The following is a 20,078-nucleotide window of genomic DNA, read 5'->3' as shown; positions in this document are numbered from 1 at the left end:
CCCAAGTCTCTTACGTGAAACTCATATGGAGGAGAGGACAGCCCCTTGCAAGCTATCCTCTGACCGGATCATCCTTTGTGAGTGCCATGATACACACACGTGCACACACACACACACACACACACACACTATACATACAAATGAAGGAATAAATACATAGGTAAATATAAAATAGTAAAACAATGTGTCAACTTTGGTTATATTCTAGAGATTCCCGATTCACTCAATACTGTGTTGTAGGAATGTTGTTTCTCCACATCGTCTTTGTGGAATATTAACATTTAAAAATATTCTTGTTTATATAAGCGTGGAAAGTGGAAGACAAAACCAATTTAAGCAAGTTTCCTTAGGGGTGTGCTCTTCAGAAAATAGGGGAAGGCAGCTGCCTTCACCATCATTCGTGAACATCAGGAGATGCACAGGGGAGGGGGACATGGGCTGAAATCCGGAAGATCCAGAAGGCCACAGCAGGGAGGAGTGGCCGGGGTTATTTCTTAGCAGTGCCCCGGAGGTTTAGTTCTAAGAAAGTGCATGTCTTAGAAGGGACTCTTTCATTCAGATATAATTTAGGAAGATGTGCATGATAATGACTTACTAACACAAGCTTTCTTTAAGATTGTAGATCATCTCAGGCCAGATAACCTAGGAAGGTGCTTCTTATTTAGGCTGAATAATTTCCTTTAAGAGAGTGCACAGCATGCTCATGTGTGTGCATACCTGCGTGCACGTGTGTGTGTGTGGTGTGTGTGTGTCTGTGTGTGGTGTGTCTGTGTGTATGGTGTGTGGTGTGTGTGTGTGTGTGTCTGTGTGTGTGTGTGTGTGTAGTGTCTTTTTCACCCCTGGTTTCTAAAGACAGGACCTCTCACTGGACCTGGCGTGTAACAGTGTCACAGTGCAGAAATCTGGGACCCTCCTGCAATGGCTTCTCGAGATTCCACGTTATAGGCATGAGTCACCACATCTGACTGTAACGTGTGGGGATGGGAACCTGTGTCCTCACACTTCACGGAAAACACTTCATTCACCCCCTCACCCCTCACCCCGCACCCTTCACCCCCTCACCCCTCACCCCTCACCCCTCACCCCTCACCCCCTCTATATGCTCCCACTGTGCCTAACTTAAATTTGTGATCAATACAAGCCGAATCTCTAGCTTCTCAACCTAGTTGAGGTGTCTGCCTTAAGTCAAGAGCAGGCTGGAAGCTGTAGCTGCTGTACCATCACAGTTGGCCAGGAAGATGCTCACTCTTCTGAGGCTCATTGGTTAAGGATCCAGACTTCAGACTATCGGATGATGGGAGCCAAGCAAGGTTATCCCTCGGGTCTGTGGTCCTCATGTCTTACGCAGGGAACTGCAACAGGTGGCATATCTTCTTCCCAGGTGTGTCATGGCCTTTTATTGAGACCCATCTACCTACCTATCTACCTACCTACCTATCTATCTATCTATCTATCTATCTATCTATCTATCTATCTACCTATCTACTACATATCTATCTACCTACCTATCTATCTATCTACCTACCTATTTATCTACCTATCTACTACCTACCTATCTATCTATTTATCCATCTACCTACCTATCTACCTATCTACCTACCTACCTATCTTCTTTATCACTTATCAATCTATCATCTCTCTATCCCTCTGTAAGTCCATCTGTCCATCAGCCCACCCGTCCATCCGTCCATCCATCCATCCATCCATCCACCCGTCCATCCGTCCATCCATCCATCCATCCATCCATCCATCCATCCATCCAGACACATGTATATCCAGACTGTACTTATCTATCACCCATCCATCTTGGCATATATAGACACACGTACACCAAACTGTAAAGGGCCATGCAGAATGTAAAGTGAATCGGGTCACTGTTGCTGTCGCTAGAGCATGATTCTGATTTCCTTTTAAATTTCTGCTGAGACTGAAGAGAAAGCCAGGATATAACGTGCAGTCTGGTGTATGGGCTGCAGGGGTGGCCATGCCTGCTCAGTGACCCAAGCGTTGCTCACAGAGATGAATGCTGCCTGCTTAGTGACAGGGCCAGGGGCTTGCTTCTGGATTGGTGGTCACACTTTTGAAGTAAATACTGATTTTCTTTATTCCTAACTGTTCCGATGAGAACAGCCAGTCGGCAGAAGGGTCGTTGCAAGCAGATTTACTACTTTGGGAGTTTCTCACCAGCCAGGCAATCTCTTTCCAGTTTATCCACATGGTTTTTTTTTTTTTTTTTAAGCGCATTGTGCTCCCTCTGTGAATGGGAACCCAAACAAGCCTGCTCATCCTAAGGCCGCCTGGCAACTCAGGCAATAAATACTTCTGTCTTTGTTTTGGAAGCCATTGGAGTCATCAGACAGGTTTGATTTAGGCCCCGCTCCCTCAGAACAAACGATGGCCACACTTCCCCTTCCTCTTACCGCTATCATGTTTTTCCAAGAACACAGCCCCCCTCACCCCACACCCACCCCCCTCACCCCACCCCACCCCACCCCGTTCCCAGTGTTAACTTGTCCATCTCTCTGGGAAGTCTTGTGTTCCACGTGAACAGAGCAGATGGGTGTATGAGAAAAGGCACATTCTGCTCTGGGTAATATTTGCCAACTCATACATTCCCTGGGTCGGGGGTAGGGGGTTGCGTCCAGACATCTGGTAAACCCACACTCAGTGCTGGCCCTGAGCTGGGCAGCCAGAGGTTGCCTCTAAGGACTTGGCATTCTCTTCCCTGAGGAGGAGGGTGCTAAACTGATAATCCCTAGCATCGTGCTTTCCTAATTTGGAACCCATCGTGTCCTTGGGATGGATGTGACTCTTTGCTGGAGCCCTTATCATGGGAGTGTATTGCAAGGGGATGAATCGTGTACAGTTTGGATCATGACTCACTGGTAGCGGTCAGAGGATCCGGGACTGTTTCAAAGGACGAGTGTAGCAACATTGCTTGAGCTTTGAGGCACTAACTGGAATTGGGTAGAATGTGTGCTTTCCTGTTGCAGCTCAGATGGGGAATGGACTTTTCGAGTTCATGCGGGATTGATTGATAGCGTATCTAGACGATCCAGGGGAACACTTGGCATCATGTTGCTCACACAGATCCTGGGGCTTGTGAATGTTGCCTCTGGCTTTCTCAGACCACTGCAGTCCATGCCCCTGTCCCTGGCTGGAACACGGTGGAGCGTTCCCCAGTTCAGGCATAATGCGGCCTGAAATGGGACTGTGCACCTTACTTTCTTAGAAATTTTAATTTTTTTTTCACGTTTTTCCTTTTCATCTCTTATATCTGCCTCTTCCTGTCACAGCCGGAAGCAGGGTAGCAGGATAAGGCAACTCTCCAGCCCCTTTCCTTGGGTGATGTCTAAAACTAAATCCGCTCAGCCCATCTGCTGCCTCTGTGGCCTGCCTTCGCTTTTCTCTGGGCACGCTAAAGTGAGTCCTCCATTCTAAGAGTTAACGTCTTCATTGATCGCCTCGCTGTATGGACTTTTCTTGGTCTTTCTGAGGATACACAGGGCGCACACTGCTGCCGTACTGGCTCAGCCTTAATTTTTGGCTGCCTAGTTTGTCATCCCTTTCTTCATGTCTTTCTACGTGCTGTAGTGAAGATAGCTCCGGCCTTGTGCCTTGGGCGCTGCCTACCCTGTGGTGTTAATTTCCCCCTCGCAGTAGGGAATGAATGACTAGTGGGCCGCAGTTTCATTTCACGGAGTGTGGAGTCAGCACTGAGCTGTGCCGAAGGAAGACGGCACTGGGCTCCACTTCCAGGGCTAACCCTGCAGGGACACTCAGGGCAGTGCCCTGTGGTCACATCCCTGGCGCTACTGTGACTGAGAGAGAGGTGTGGAGGCCAGGGTCCCATCACGTGTCACTGAGGTCACCCAGCAGCCCAAGTTCCTCAAACAGCTTGGGACACGCTCCTCTTGTTAGACATACAAACAACAGAGAATGTCCTGTCTGGCATAGAAAGTCAGCCTGCTGCGTTCACCCCCCTTGTCCTGCTAGCCAAGGGGACAGACTCCCTACCACACCTGGGGGTCTCTGAGTACAAATGTCCCTGAGCAAAGGTCTCCTTGTGCTCTGCCATCTTCAGTACGAGTAAGAAGATCTTTTTTGCCACACGTCACACTTCCAGACCACAGGGTAACAATTTCTTTCTTCTAAACTTATAGTTTGATTCCTTTCCGTTGGAATTTTAATCTTGAATCACATTTTTAAAAATTAGTTTTCCATGCTGTTTCTATCACTGTACCCTGTGTGTGTGCGCGCGCGCACACGGATGAACATGCCATCGTAAGCGCATGAGGGTTGGAGGAGAGTCTCACGTGTGGCCCTCACACCCCACCTTGTCTGAGACAGGAGCTCCCAGGGGTTTCTCTCTCCTCCTCTCTTCAATGGGATGCTAGGATTGCTGCAGAGGCTGCTGCCCTGTCCGACTCTTGAGTGAGTTCTTCCTGGGGTTCTGAACTCAGTCCCTCGTGTTTGTGTATGAAATTGTGCCCACTGAGTCATCTCCCCAGACCCTCAAGTACCCTTCTTTCTGGGCATTGTAAACACTTGCAGAAAACAATCCTAAGTTAAGCTGATAACCACTAGAATTCAGAGATGTGAGTGTGAACTCTAGCTAAGCCCCTACATTTCTATGACAATTTTTTATGAAACTCTGGGTTGAGAAAAATATCTTCTATCTTAGAATCCTTAATCGAAGTGCCCTAAATAGTAGCTTATTGGAAAGTATATGTGGTATTATGATTTTTTTCTGCATGATCTCAAAACTGTAGACATTTTTCTTTATAATCACAAGCTGTCACATTTTGAAAACTAACACCCAAGGGAGATTTAGATAACTCAAGCTCACCATGAATTCCAAGACACTCTCATTTCCAGAGATCATTTTGTGTGAGAAGTGAGTGCCAGGGACCCCAGGAGCAAGCATTATGTGACCCAGAGAAATGGACTCAGGGAGCCATGAATCCAGGTGCCAGGAAGACTCTGTCTCAGAGACACGTCCGTTCACGCACCTGCACACCCCCAGATGTTGTGAAATGTCAGGACCTCTGACAACCGACTTCCCCCGGGTTTCTAGGAAATGTTTGTGTTCTCTGAGGAGAACAGATACTTTATGCTCTCAGCCCCTCTCTCTTCCCCTTTCTCTCCCCCCCCCCCCCCGCTGCCTTATCCCTCTGAAAAAGCCCCGGGCTCAGCAACCATGTGGCTGTCCTTCGGACACCTTCTGACCCCTGCGTCACTCTGTGAGCCTGTGACGTTCCATGTACAAGTGGCCTGGTTTCAGCTGCAGCCCCAAAGATGGGCATGGGACATCTCGGTGTTCCTTCTCCCACGGTGACGGACAAAGAGCTTCAGGATGTGTGAGAATGGGCAGCAAGAGCGAGTTCCTGGGTGCTGGCCCCAGCGTAGCTAGTCACCCGAAGCCTCTCTGTGGGCAGGCCCATCTGCTCATCTGGGATGCTGTGGGGGGGGGGGGAAGTAAGAGGATTCCGAAAGTGGGTGGTTGCAGGAAAGTATCCGAGTATTTCATCTTCCAGGAAGGACAGTATAGTTGCTCACCTGTGTCCGCGTGGGTAGTTTGGAAGATTATATGAAATGAAGCTGTCAGTGATAGGGGATTTTATTATCCAGCTAGTGGGTTTCTTCTTGATAGTATGTTTCCATGTTGGAAAGTGTGTGTGTGTGTGTGTGTGTGTGTGTGTGTGTGTGAGAGAGAGAGAGAGAGAGAGAGAGAGAGACAGAGGGAGAGAGAGGCAGAGAGAGCAGAGACAGACAGGGACAGAGAGAGTCAGATAGAGATAGAGAGACAGAGATGGAGAGAGGCAGAGAGCAGAGACAGACAGAGACACAGAGAGAGTCAGATAGAGATAGAGAAAGATAGAGAGAGAGAGAGCTCACAGGGGTAGACAATCCTTTTTTTCAATTATGGGAAATAAATTGCTTTCAAATCCCTTCTTTCCTTCCTTCAAATGCAGGGTCTCATGTAACCTAGGCTGGCCTCAAACTCTTTGTGTAGCTTCAGATGACCTTGAAGTGACTTTCTGCCTGCGCCTCCCAGGTGCTAGGATTGTAGGCGTGCATTCCTGTGCCTGGATCGTGTGCTGCGGGGCTGGAGGTCAAGGCTCCATGTCTGCTAGGCCAGGCATCCAGCATGTGACACTTCCCTGGGTTCCATCTTGTTCCTCTGTAGTCCTAAATGTAGCCTACTGAGATCTGTGATCTACAAGTCACCTCTGGAGTTTTGCCAGGGCTTTTATAGACCTTCGAGTAGTTTCTGGAGGGGACACAGCTATCCTTCCCTGTGTCTGAGAGGCTCAAGATGCGGGGCCCGAGGCATCTCATCTTACAGGGTTCCTTACACAGTCTGTAAATAATTTACTATGTTTTAATGTGTGTATCTGTTAGGGTGTATGTGCTTGTGTGGTTTAGTAAGTATGTTTTAGCATATGTGTGTATGTGTTTTAGAGTGTTTGTGTATGTAGTTTAGTGTATGTGTGTGTTTTAGAGTATGTGTATGTGGTTTAGTGTATGTATGTGTGTGTGTGTTTTAGAGTATGTGTATGTGGTTTAGTGTGTGTGTATGTGGTTTACTGTGTGTGTGTGTGTGTGGTTTACTGTGTGTGTGTGTGTGTGTGTGTGTGGTTTACTCTGAGTGTGTGTGTGTGTGTGGTTTACTGTGTGTGTTTGTGTGGTTTACTCTGAGTGTGTGTGTGGTTTACTGTGTGTGTGTGTGTGTGTGTGTGGTTTACTCTGAGTGTGTGTTTGTGTGGTTTACTGTGTGTGTGTGTGTGTGTGGTTTACTCTGAGTGTGTGTGTGTGTGGTTTACTGTGTGTGTCTGGCTAGAAAGCTTCTGGGATTGGCCTGCCTCCGCCTGAGACAGGTCTTGTGTAAAAGCCAAGAGGTTCTGGGCATCCAAACCCAGGTCCTCACGCCTGTACATCCAGCCCTTTACCAAGTGAGTCCTCTCACTGGCTCCGTTTGCTGACTTACAGGGATGTAATTCTTTGAGAGTGGTATCTTTTGAACGTGTGGCTAGCCATGTTCTACTGAGACAGGTCAGTATCAAGGCCACATGTCTCAGTGACTAAACCCCTTCCTGAGTAGGCGCCAAGAGTATTAATGGCATCCACGAGGACAGAACAGATATGCAACGAGAAACAAAACAATGGAGCTCTCGCATTGGCTGTCTCCAGCAATGTCTGCACCTGGAAGCTGGGACGGGCCTGTTGCTCCATTTAGATAAGCTGCCCTAAGACTTCCACACTGCATTTGACTCATGGCCATTTATTTGGGGCCTTTCAGGAGAATCTTTTGTACAGATCTAGAATTTCCAAACTTTGAAAGTTCGGTGCTTGCGAAATCTTAAATATTTGTGATTCCTTGAAGGCCAGAATGGTTGCTTTTGGTCCTACAAAGCAAGACAGGACAGGCCTTGTGGGAAATTTCATCCAGAACTAATAAGTATCCTGCAAGAGGGTACAGTGATTAAAGACAGAAAGGGAAATGCTTATTTTATACACTCATGAGCAAGAAATACAGTATCTGTGAATATCTGATTTTTTTTTTAATAAGAAGGATTTATATTTTGGAAGTTAGAAGAAAATGAATGATTCACATTGGAGAGACATTTCATGTGTTCAAAGTGAGAGGCCTCCGTCCACATGATGAAGAGTATTATGAGAGAGGGGCAGCAACCTTCCTTTGCTTTCCTGGTGTAAAGTAGCCATCACTGTGACATCTCTGCTTGCTGACCCAAAAGAGAGAATCTTCTGTAGTCACCAGCATTTCTTAGAGCTTGGTCACCAAGCCTTGAGTGGGACACATTTAATCTGAAAGCGTACCCCTTGTTTGTCAATATTTACCGCTATTGTTGACCAGATCCAGGAGCCTTCTCCTTGAAAAGAAGGACCTGTCACATTTTAAGAGAACCCTATTCTCGGTAGTTCTTACTCTGTTCATGTGGAGGGGGGAGCTTGCCTGGGAGAGCTCAGGGTCACCACCACGTACTATGAGACATTGCCATCCTCTCAGCCATCCCCAAGGGCATTCGTGGTGTTCTGGAAGTAGCTGGGTCTGAGACAAGCTGGGAATGTCATACTTGACCTTGACCCCCTGTCTCCAAGGTCAAATGGATCAGAGCAGTTTAAGAGGCTCTGCTCACAGAGGCTCAGGGACCTCATACCGGGGCTCAGTACTTACACACTATGCGTGTGAGTTTGAGCACCCCCTCATATTTTAGTCAATGATGTATCTATGTACGGCCTTTTGATCAGGCATGGGGAGGACATGCTTCCCGTAGTTTGTCTCATTTGGTCTTGAAAGAAGAGAATGATTTGGTTTTGAAAAGCCAGAATTACAGTCAGGGATGATGGTATATGCTAAAATCCCAACACTTAAAAGGCTAAGGCAGGAGGGTCCATAGTTTGGGGTCAACCTGGGCTATGTGGCAAGATCTTATCTCTAAAAGTGATGACAGTATTGTGTGTGTGTGTGTGTGTGTGTGTGTGTGTGTGTGTGTGTATGCAGGGGGGGCCTAAAAAGCTGAAAGTACTTAAGTTTGCCAATAAGTCATAAACTGAAATGACACCTTTTTCAATGTCCGAGCTCTAGCCTTACCCTACCCATCCTCATTTCTCAGTCTTTAATTCCTGTCACCATGCTGTAGCCTGCGCAGGTCACCGAGGTTCATATTGGTTCCGAATGAGACAGAGAGACAGAGCAAACCCAGAGATCAGCCACTGTGATGCATTGCACTATCAAGATAACGTTGTTGAGTCTCCATGACACTCGGAGTTCGTCACGCTCATGACTGGAAACATTGAGATGATTCATTCAGGGTTGTAATATGTAGAACATGTAGTGCCTGGTTGCTCCTAACACCTGGGATGCTCTCCCACTGTGTGTCCAGCTAAGTACAGAGCACTAGGGGGGGTCGCTGGCTGGGGGAGAAGGGACGTAGAAGGATGAGTGGAGAATGGAAGGACCCACTTCCAGTTAGACTCAGTAGGTCGCAAAAGACCAGACGAATGGGGAAGGGTGGAGGGAGGGCTGGTGGTTGGAGGGAGATAGGAGGCCAATTAGAATGTACCATGTTCATACATGAAACTGCCAGAGAACAAGTTTAATTAAAGAATGATGAGCATGAGAGCCTTGAAGGAAGAGGTTAGCTGCTCCAGGGGCTTGGGGTAAGGTGTCAGGACCATGCCTGTGTTTTCAGTGCTAACCATTTAGAGGCAGGGGAGAGGACCCTGACCATGGCATCTCAGGTGGCGATCCGTGCTGTGGAAAAAATAATGAAGCTGGATAGGGTATGCCTAGGGCGGAAGAGCCCAGGGGTCAGTTAAAGGCAGGGCAGTGGCGGGAAGGGGTTTCAGGAAGGAGGTGATGTTAGAGGAGATGTGAATAATTCAGCAAAAGTCCTGAAAGCTGGTGAGGACCACATTGAGGTGGGCTCCGGAGAGGCCATCTCAGCATAGCGGGGGAGGGGGGGGTAGGAAGTCAAGACATGGAGACACGGCTGGATTGAGAAGATGTTTCCATTGGGCTCTTTGTCTCCAGCTCCCCGCACTAATGACTACTCTGATGCATACATAGATAACAGCTTGTATATGGAGTGTGTGTGTGTTTGTGTGTGTGTGTGCTACACAGACCTTTAAGTTAGCACATGTGTGCTCTAGAGCTCTGCTTAGTATGTGAAGAGGCCTTATGATGAATTTGGAGGCAATAAATAGTTGGCAAGCACATCATTCACCACTACCTGCTCCAATGCCAAGACGGCCGGTCCATTCTGATTCCCCACTCCTGTGTACATCCTTGGCGCCTCGCTGGGGACAAACTCTCCAGGGGGTGGCTGTGGGGGAGCTGGAGCTTTGGCTTCTGGGATCCCATTCTCAGAATCTCCTGTGTCGAGTCACGTGTAGAAGAGAGGCCAGGTAGATCCTGTAAGTGAGGCCAGGGCAGGCATGAAACAATCCCGAGGGAGGTACCCTAGTCAGAAGATGCCAACACTGAAGGGGCTTCACAAAATAAGCATGTGGGTCACGTGTGTCTCAGGGATGGATGTGTAAGATCAGTCTTTGTCTCCCTCCAGAAGACACAGAAGGCATGCTCAGACCCAGGAGGGAGGGTAGAGGTGTGTGCATGCAGAGCCCTTGTGTGTCTCAACGCTGGGAATCACAGAGCGTCTGAGCCTAGCAAGGAAATATCCCAGAGGAAAATACAGTTGTGAGGGTCTAGGGAGAGAAAGAGGGTGTAGCGTTGCGTGATGGTGAGAGCTCAGTGAGGGCTGGTTACTCCGGGCTTCAGGGAAGGAGTGTGAAACTCCGCGGAAAGCTGGGAGTCTGGATGAGTTAGAAATCACAATAAGTTTATATTCTTTTACAGACAAATGAGGGAATGTTCTTGCTTCCCATAGCAGCCCCTGCCTTCCTGGGGTTTCATCTATATGGAATGTCCAGACAATGACATGTGACATTCGATGGTGGTGGGTGGCTGTCACCCCATGGCTTCTCCCCACATGCTGCTTGAGTGCTTCGTGGCTTACTTCAAGATGCTTTCTGTATCCTTCCTCGACTGGGGACAACTCTGGCTACACAGGATGCCCAGAGGCTATTAGCAAGAAAGAACTTAGTCATCTGGGGAGATGGCTCAGCCGGTAAAATGCTTGTCTCGTAAGTGCAAGGGCTGCAGTCTGATCCCCAGAGCCCAAATCAAAAGCAATGGGGAGGAGGAGACCTCTGGCTCAATGGCCAGCCTCCTTAGTGAGCTCCAGATCAACCAGGGGCCCTGCCTCAAAAGGTAAAGCAGATGGCATCCCTGGCTTCCACATGCATGTTCTCTCTGTCTCTCTCTGTCTCCCTGTCTCTCTCTCCCTCTCTCTCTCACACGCACGCACACACACACACACACACACACACACACACACACACACACACCACAGAGCTCACAAGATGCATTGTACTTCATGTTTGCAAAACTCTTCAAAAACGCCTCCATTTGTCATTTTACTTAATGGCTTCAAAGCCCAGGCACAGCGATGTGGCGACTTTGTCACTGTGGGTTGTAACTGTTCACGTCTATTGTTGGTGGCGGCTCTTACTGTGTTTAAGTTGTAGGTCAGCCTTTCTTATTAGCACATGCATGTAGGAGAAAAGCAACATGGGTAAGTTTTCGGTACACACACTCGGATGCGGCACACACGCTGGGATGCGGGTACACACTGGGATGCGGGTACACACACTCAGATGCGGTACACACTGGGATGCGGGTACACACACTGGGTACACACTCGGATGCGGTACACACACTGGTTACACACTGGGATGCACATCCGTGGGTAAGGATGGCCTCTGTTCTGGTTATGTGTTCTCCCTGGCAGGATATAAGTTAACCGACAGGAAACGAATAGCAAAACCAGCTTGCCCAGATGCCACCATCGGTGACTCACTTGCCACATTCGTGTGGTCTGCTGCTCTGTTTAAAACTGAATCCCCTCGAGTACAATAAAAATACCAGACCCCGATATGAAAGTTGGAAGACGCCAAAGTTAACTTGTGTTAATTTAGATTATCCACGGGAATCCAAGCACTGCTGTGCACAAATCTGCCAAAGATTGCACTGGCCAAGTTATCATTTCCTTAACCCGTGTGACCTGTGAGTTGGGTTTGCCCCAGCTTCCATTTTTAATCTTGCATCTGTGCAAAGCCCAGTTTTTAGTGAGGCTCCCTAGCTGAGTTGTGTCTGAGGATCCAAGATGAAGCTGCAGAGGATACTGGGAAACTGGCGGGTGGGTCGTGTCTTCTTTGGTTCAGGCCTGAGAAGGAAGGTGATATTTTAGCAAGGTGGCTTCCATCCCTTCCCCCTCGGCCCTCATCTCTGCTCCCATTTCCCAAGATGAGCTATGTGGACAGCCTGGCATGCTTGACGCGATGCTTTTATTCCTTTCCATTTTCGGACTTAATCATGACATCATATGATCATTACACACACCAGAGTGCCTCAGGCTCTGCACTGTTGACACACTGGACATGACATTCTTTGGCTTGGGGCATGCTCCTGTACATTGCAGGGTGTTCAGCAATGTCCTTAATCTTCACCCACTAGATGCTAATGGCATTCTCCTTCAAAGGTTTTTTGTTTTGTTTCGTGTGTATTTGTGTATGTGCAGGGACGGGCATGTGGGCGTGAGTTTATGTGCATGTGTGTGCTGTGTGTATGTGTGTGAGTGTGTGTGTGTGTACTTGTGAGAGTTGTGCATATGGTGTGTGCATATGTGCATGTGTGTATGCATGTGAGCATGTGTGTGCCTGGGGTTCCACATGCCTGTGTGGGAACAGCAGATATTAAGGGTTAATTTTACACTTAATTTTACTTTTTGGAAGACAAGAATTATTTTGTATACCCTTCTAGATCTTGTAAATGCAAAATCGTGATAGATACGTGACACAATTTCCATCGGTATAGTGCTATTTAATGCCTTCTGATGGCCGGTTGACATTGTGTGAGGGTGTCGCTGCACCCCAAGCTTATCCTACAGTTCTTTCACCACAGGCCCTTGCACAGGGTTTAGTCCTCCGCCTCTAAAATGCTAGACTGCAGCCAGCATCCTGGTAGCTGAGCCCTTAGAGACTCCCAGAAACAGAGCCGAGGCATGGCTGTTGTTCATTTGAAAAGATAAATACGGGACCATCTGATGATGCATCTGAGGGAACTGTAAATAGTGCTTAAATTATGGAAGACTTGTCAGATTCTGAAACCTCGCTGGACAATGGATAGGATTATTTGAATGAAAAAACAAAACAAAACAAAAAAAAACAGGAAACAGAAAAAAATTTATTTGAAAGTCCAGTCCTAAAAATAGCAACTCCATACCCTGGAGGAAGTTTGGGTTTCAGATCAGTTGCTGGCGTCTTCAAGTCATGTTAGGTTTTTGAGCGAAGCCATCGATGGATGAGCAGTTCGAGTAACTGTGTCCGTGGGGTCATTTTCTTCCATAGTCAGCACAACCCATGTTAAGAAGAAAAAGCCTGGGGGGGGGGGGGCTAGATTAAAGTTATCCTAAGTGATTTAAAAGCATCTTGTAAGTTCCTTTAGCATTGACACACACCTGGGACTCTGGACCTGACTCTGGTACTCAACATGCACAGCATAAATGCCTTGTCATTATCAAGCGACTGAGGGCGCCTTTTCTGTTTAAGGCTTTGGCTCATTTAAGTGGGACTTGGGTCCTCAGCTTCTTTTAACCTGATATGCCCTTTCCCCTTTTGCAGAGTTCTCCAGCTGAAAAAGACAGCGTCCAACTCGGCATTGAAATCCCATGGTCACACATCTGAGCCGTAGGCAAACGACGACTTTCTTTGGCAAGTTTGAGTGATCCGGCCAGTGTGGCATTTCTGCTGGACAGTGAACTGTAAGTGGATTCTTTTCTGGATTCATAGTGTGTCACAGAGGACAGAACTAAGTTCAAATGGAGCTAAGGTTTTGTTTTCTTTTTACCAGGTTTGTTTAAGAATGGATAAGGAGTGAACGTGTGCTGTGTGTTTGGAATTTTGCGCAGGGTTCTGTGTGCCTGGCTGGAAGGGCTGTGTTAGCCCCCAGCCTCTGTGAAGCCTCTGGGCTTGGCTTGAAGCCTTTCAGTGGCACAAGAAGCCGCTTTCTCGGTTTCACTCCTGAGTAGTAGTTGGATTGTTCTAATTCCTCTGTTCTGTGATGTTATTGGTCTTCATAAGATTTGCTTGTTGTCCCTTCAATGTTTTGGTAGGTATCAGAACGAACAAGGACTGATTTTATATAGAGTTCTGTGAGCATTGAGTTCGGTAATTGGAAGACTATTTGAAAAATGCCCAGGGATTGGTTGAGTGTGGAACTTAGTAATAGCAGTTTGCCTGCTTCTTATGGGTTGGTTAGTTTGAGAAGCTTGATTGGCTGGCTTTCAGAGGCTTGGGCTACTGCTGACTGGCTGCTTTTCTGAAAGGCAGGGCTATTGCTGATTGGCTGGTTGTAAGGGTATTCCTAAAGCTGTTGGATGCAGGGCTTCAGACAGTGGCTTCACAGTGGTGACATGTTTCTGCCTCAAGACTCTGACCATGAGTTATCCTTTCCACGTCTTTACTTTTGAGCTTAGGAACTTCAGATTCTCAACTGCACGAGGAAGTCACAGGAACAGAATTGCTCAAAGAGTGAACGTGTTTGCCCTTGGTCGGCTTCCGTAGAATGTTACCAATCTGTGCACGGAAGTAAAGAACAATAGGGCTCATCAAGTGCTTGACTTTTGTTAATATACTTGGTGGATGAATACTAAGCTATCTATGACCCTCAAAAGTAAAGCTGAGAGCCTGTTTTTGTTCGTGAGTGCATGTGCCTGGGTGTCCTTGCTCGTGTGGATGTAAGAGGTTGACATTAGCTGTCTCCCCCATCATCTCTCCATTTTGCTTCCTTGGGCCAAGGTCTCCTACTGAACTCGGAGCTCACGCTGGGCTGGATTGGCTGGCCAGTGTACCCCCATGTACCTGTCTCTGCCCCCAAGTGTTTGCATTACAAAAAAGTGTGTGGCTTTCTAGTGATGCAAGCTCAGGTTTTTAAGTCTGTGTTGCAGGAGCTCACCCACGACTCGTTCTTAGCCCGGAACATGGTAAAATAAAATGTTTAAATGTCTGTATATTTCTGCTGCCATCTGACTTGTTCCGCTGAGGCTTTTACAATATTGGCTTTTACGGACTCGTTGTGTTAGCCCTTCACATTAAAAAGTTGTGCCCTACCATTCTCTGTGTTGTTTGCCTTTGGATTTTCTTCGTGTATTCAGGAAGAGAGAAGTGGGGAGCCGGGAAGATGTACTTTGACACAGTCAGATTGCTCAATTATTTTGTGTGGGTTTCTGGGTTTTATATTCTCTATGGAAAACTCTACCCGAGAAAATCTGGCTTTTCCTTTTCAAATTACATTTATTTATTCATTTCGTTGAGGGTGGGGCTTCTGCATGCCTCTGGGGGTCAGAGGACAACTTGTAAGAGCTGGTCTCCCCATTTCCAATGTGTGGATCTCAGAGAGGAAACTCGGCTTGGTGGCAGACACCGTCAGCTGACAAGCCATCTCACCAGCCTGGGGATGAGACTTCCTGTGCTTGCTCCCGACACTCTAAGGCAGGGGTTCTCAGCCCGTGGGGTTGACCTCTAGGGAGCGGATGACTCTTTCACAAGAGTCCCCCAAGACCATCAGAAAATGCAGATAATTACATTATGATTCATAACAGCAGCACAATTACAGTTATGAAGTCACGACAAGGAGGATTGTAACGGTCTCACGCAGCTTAGCTGTACCAGGGTTGTCTTTGAAACGCCATTGCTTCTATTTGTATGAATTACTGCGCTTGATTACGCGTATTGCTGACATTAAGTATGTTCACTCCCAACTCGGATCCATTGAGCATGGCGAGCCTGCTGGAGCTGTTTTTTGTCCCTAATACCTCGTGTGTTCTGTACATTGCGCTAATGGCTGTGTTGATTACAGCGGCTGGGTTCTCTGTGACTTCCTGGGCAGCTCTCCCTCTTGTCCATCTTTAACACGGCGGGGGGGAGGGGGTTGCTTGTAGAGCAACAGTGTGTTTTCTGCAGCCTCGTCTGCTTACTCCATAAGCCACACGTGTGAGGGCTGTCCTCTCCTGCCGTCTGTCTGTCTGTCTGCCTGCCATCTGCAGACGGACATCCCAGGGCATTACACCTCACCTTCCAGGTCACAGGTCAGCATTGTCACGTACAAACAAGACTTCCGCTTTGGTGGGGGTCGCAGACAAGGGTTCTTTAGAAGAGAGGTAGATTTGCAGAGAATTCTCATACTCAGTTCCAAGTGTTCTTTGGGAATAAATTTGTGTATATGTACCGAAGTCAGTGTTTTTGGCGGGGGACACCATTTTGAATGTGATTCGGAAACACTGACTAAGTCAATCTGGTGGTAATTTTATTTTGCACATGTATATACGTGTCAGTATGTGAATGAGTGGATTGGGGTGTCAGTATATTTTTGCCTAGCTGTGCTTTCCCGAGAAAATAGTATGAGTATGTGTGTTCTTCCCTGGCCTGTCCCAGTGCTCAGATTTTTTATCTACCGCATCAATTATTCTGTGACTTACACTGACAGTCACAGAGACAGACGACCGTTTCTATCTACTCCTGCCCACAGTTGCGGACATGAAGTTTCAACTCAGAAACATATTTCTTTTTCCTGGGTCCCGTTTATTTTACTGATTGAGGATAGGGACCTTTGGAGACAGGCAACATGGTCTCTAGCCGTGAGTGCCTTAGAGGAGCCCTTTCTCTGTAGGAATTATGTGCTTCGATGTCTGGAACACAGTGGCCTGCAATTTTCTGCAAGATTGTTACTTGACCAAATTTGAGGTTATCACCTAACCTGAGATTGCATATTTTTTAACTTCTCCCAAAGTCTGAGTCAGCAGCTCTACAGTGACGGTTGGTCATTGTTAAGTCTGAATGTGAAATGTCACTCACCTGGTCCCTGTTGGTGGTGCTTTCTCTGGAGGTTGTGGAACCTTTGGGGGGTGGGGATGAGTGAAGGAAACGGTCTTGGTCCCGATCCACTGAGATGTGAGCAAGCCAGCCAGCCAGCCCTTCACTCTCCTTCTGCTGTGCAGACACGCACCATGATGGACGGTATCACACTGGCACACAGTTGTTTCTCTCAGGTATTGATGATAGTAGCGAGGAAAGTAATGAACTGAGTAGCCTCCAGTTTAACAAATCTCCCAGCAGGGTCCAGGGAGGGCAGAGGTTCGTTTGTATGCTGCCCTGTGGATTTGAATCTGACTACAAGAGGATAATGTGATGATATGACCTAAGAGATGCCTTTTCAGGTCACGGTGTGAGTCTGACTAAGCATGTACATTAGCGGTGTGCACAATCCACTTCCACATGCATAGTAACGCGTGTAAGTATATGCATTGCATTAAGGCTTACTGATAGGTGGGTGTGTGTGTGGGGGGGTGGGGAATGGTATTGAGACACCATGGGGTTTACGTAAAGTCTCCAGTTTTTCTAGAAAATAGTGGAGGAGGACTCCTGAACAGTCCACCTTAAGACTGAAAAGGGAAAAGTACAGAATGGTTTCGTTGCACAAACGAAACAGGGAAATGCAGTGAAATCCCATCCATCCCCAAGGACCAGCCCCTTTGAGAGCTTAGAAGAACATCCTAAAGTGACCTCACACTTACGGGCTCCATAGCTGTCACTCAGGAGCAACTGTAAGATGGTTCTGACTAGTGATGAAGGATCTCACAAGGCTTGGAGCTGTAACTACTCTCCGTGGCAGCCATACACATGAAATAGATAATTAATCCAGATGGCCTGCCCCCTAGAGAACAGTAAGCAGAATGCTGTCTAAATGGGTGAGAACAACCCACAGTAAAAAGAAAATAAGAGTGTGAGGGTGGCTTTTGGGGTGAGAGGCAAACGGTCCCGCCATTCCGCTAGGCGCTTGTATTAACTACAAGATGGGCTGGACGTCTCTTCTGATACTAAATGTATTCTGTTGAGGAAACAAAGTAATAAATAATGACCCCTTCCGTGTTTGTAGTGTGGCAGAGATTACATTTCACAAGGGCACGTTTTATGAAACCCAGGCTACCAACAAGGGGCGGAGTCTCACTGAGCTCACATGGCCTCTAGATGAATACCATTGACACATAGTAGAGAGTAACTCAATATTTCATTCGTGTGCTTGAAAATGGAAGGCCTCCCTTAGGTAGCAAACATCAGGGGAGTCGTGAAAGGAAGCGACCTCCTGTTAGGAGTGTGCAGCATATAGAATCTGAGAAGAAATGCTGCCCCTTTGTAGCCCCGTGGCCTTCAGCAAGGCCCCGGTGGATGCAGTGGTCAAAGAATGGACTCCCAAATTTTTAATGATTAAGATTAAAAGGCAGCCATGAATAAAGGGGGTTTCCTGTGAAAGCAAACATGTCTGCACTGTGCCTATTCACTCTGAGATGTCCACACAGAACTGACATAATAGCCTGCACACCACTGTTGGGTGTGCACCAGTGATTGCTAATTACCCACGGACACGACTTACAAACAACAAGGGTGCATTTTAATTGCTTCTTAGTAAGCCCTGTGTCTTTCTCATTGCCCACCTAGGTCCCATCAGCACTTACCCCGGCACTGCCTGAACTATAATAGATTCATAATAGACATGGTCATGTATTAATAATAATAATGATAAATTATGTTCGCAAGTGCTTTCCCTGTACTTAATCTTCATAACAACTCTACAGGATATGTCGGGAAAGTACGGTTATCCCTGTTTACTGATGAAGCCGAGCTAGTGTAAGGTCAGGAGATTCTCCGAAGTCACGTGACTAAATCACACCACGGACTTTGCCTTTGTTTATTTGACAGTACCTCATAGAAGCGTCCAAGAGGGCAACCTGTGCTTTAGCACTCATGATAGGAAGCCAAGAAGATGTGGCCACTTGAGTGAATTCTGACCATCACAGGGTATCTGAGGCAGGTGACTCATCTTTAAAATGGTAAAAACAGTAATCCTTCAAATCTACAAAGTCTTGGTGAAAACGGAGTGGAGATGACCACGTTTGACATTTGCTCATAGCTCATTTTCCACCTCCGCTCCATGTCGTCCAAAGGAGGTAGACCTTTATGCAAATTGTAGTGCTAATTCGCATATAGTGCATTTGTTTTTCCTTTGGACCATTCTAAAAAATTTCGTAAGAATTTCAAAGATTCCTTTGACCGAAATAAAAAAGAGAATTATATAGCCATTCTGCTAGGCACTTGCGTTAGATGGACTGGATGTCTTTTCTGTTATTAAATGTATTCTGTGGAGAAAATTGGGAAATACAGAGAGGAAGGAGAGGAAAAGAGATGTGTCTAAAGCCATTCTGTTAAGAGTGATGCTTTGTTCCAACACAACTGTGAATGTGACCCTATCTCATAAAAAAACAAGACACAACAAAACAAAGCTCAGTACATACGAAAAATTTCTACCAGGCTCATAAAAGAATATCTTACCCTGAAAGACAAAAACTCCATGTAAAGGAAGACTAAAAACAAAGGAATCACTATCTATCAAAGCCCAAGGAAAGAACATTCAGGAAGGGAACTGTGTGTTTGTACTAGGAAAATTTACTAATGGGAGATATAATTTATTGTATGATTTGTGTTTGCCAACGTGCTATCCAGTCTACACGCTTCTTTCTGTAAGCCTATTAAATCTTACTGTCATTTGTAAGTTCTTTCTCTGAGCTCCCCCCTCCCCCCGCACACCTGGATACATACTTGCACAGTTCAACCACAGACCGTGAAAGTGAGTGTCCCTGCTTCCTCGATTTGTGCCTTCAACGACTTGTAGCTGCTGCATTTTGAGGAGTATTTCTGGAATATAAAGGCTTTCATGTTTTCTTTCTGCAGTTTACTTATTGCCAAAGTAATATGAATGTCTTCATGTGAGGAATGCACGTTAAATTCTCCATTGTCTGACAGGAATACAGCCGCACCAGCTTCCTTTGATTAAATTAGTTATATTTCTTCTTGATATAAGCTATGGTATACTTGCCTAGTTATTTAATAACACGCATGCATGCCAACTTTACGTGCTAGGATTTTGTGATAAGATTAGATTGAACTGACTTCTTTGTCTTTTAACTGCCAAATATTTGAATAGCTGAGGTTTTTTTTTTCCCTGTTTGGGGAGATAAAGTACTCTGACAAAAGCAACTTACGAGAGAAAGGGTTTCTTTGGGCTCACAGTTTAAGGGTACAGTCTATGGTGGAGGGAAATCCAGGTGATCGGGGGTGGAAACAGATGACTCTGTTCAGTGCCCAGTGAATTCTCTCTTTTTTTGCAGTCCAGGATTCCCTCACTGAAAACAGTGAGTGTTTTCACCTTAGGTAATGCAATTAAAACAATCCCCCAGAGGCGTGCCCAGGCCCATCTCCTAGGCATCATGTGATTCTACGAAACCAATGATTGACATTACCTGGACTGAGGGGCCACATGGCTGGGTGAAAGTGAGCAAAAGCAGAGAAGGACAATTGGTTCCGAGGCCACACGGGTG

Source organism: Phodopus roborovskii, unplaced genomic scaffold (assembly GCF_943737965.1).
Source record: "Phodopus roborovskii unplaced genomic scaffold, PHOROB, whole genome shotgun sequence".
Classification (NCBI taxonomy): domain Eukaryota; kingdom Metazoa; phylum Chordata; class Mammalia; order Rodentia; family Cricetidae; genus Phodopus; species Phodopus roborovskii.
This window is presented reverse-complemented; position numbering follows the sequence as displayed.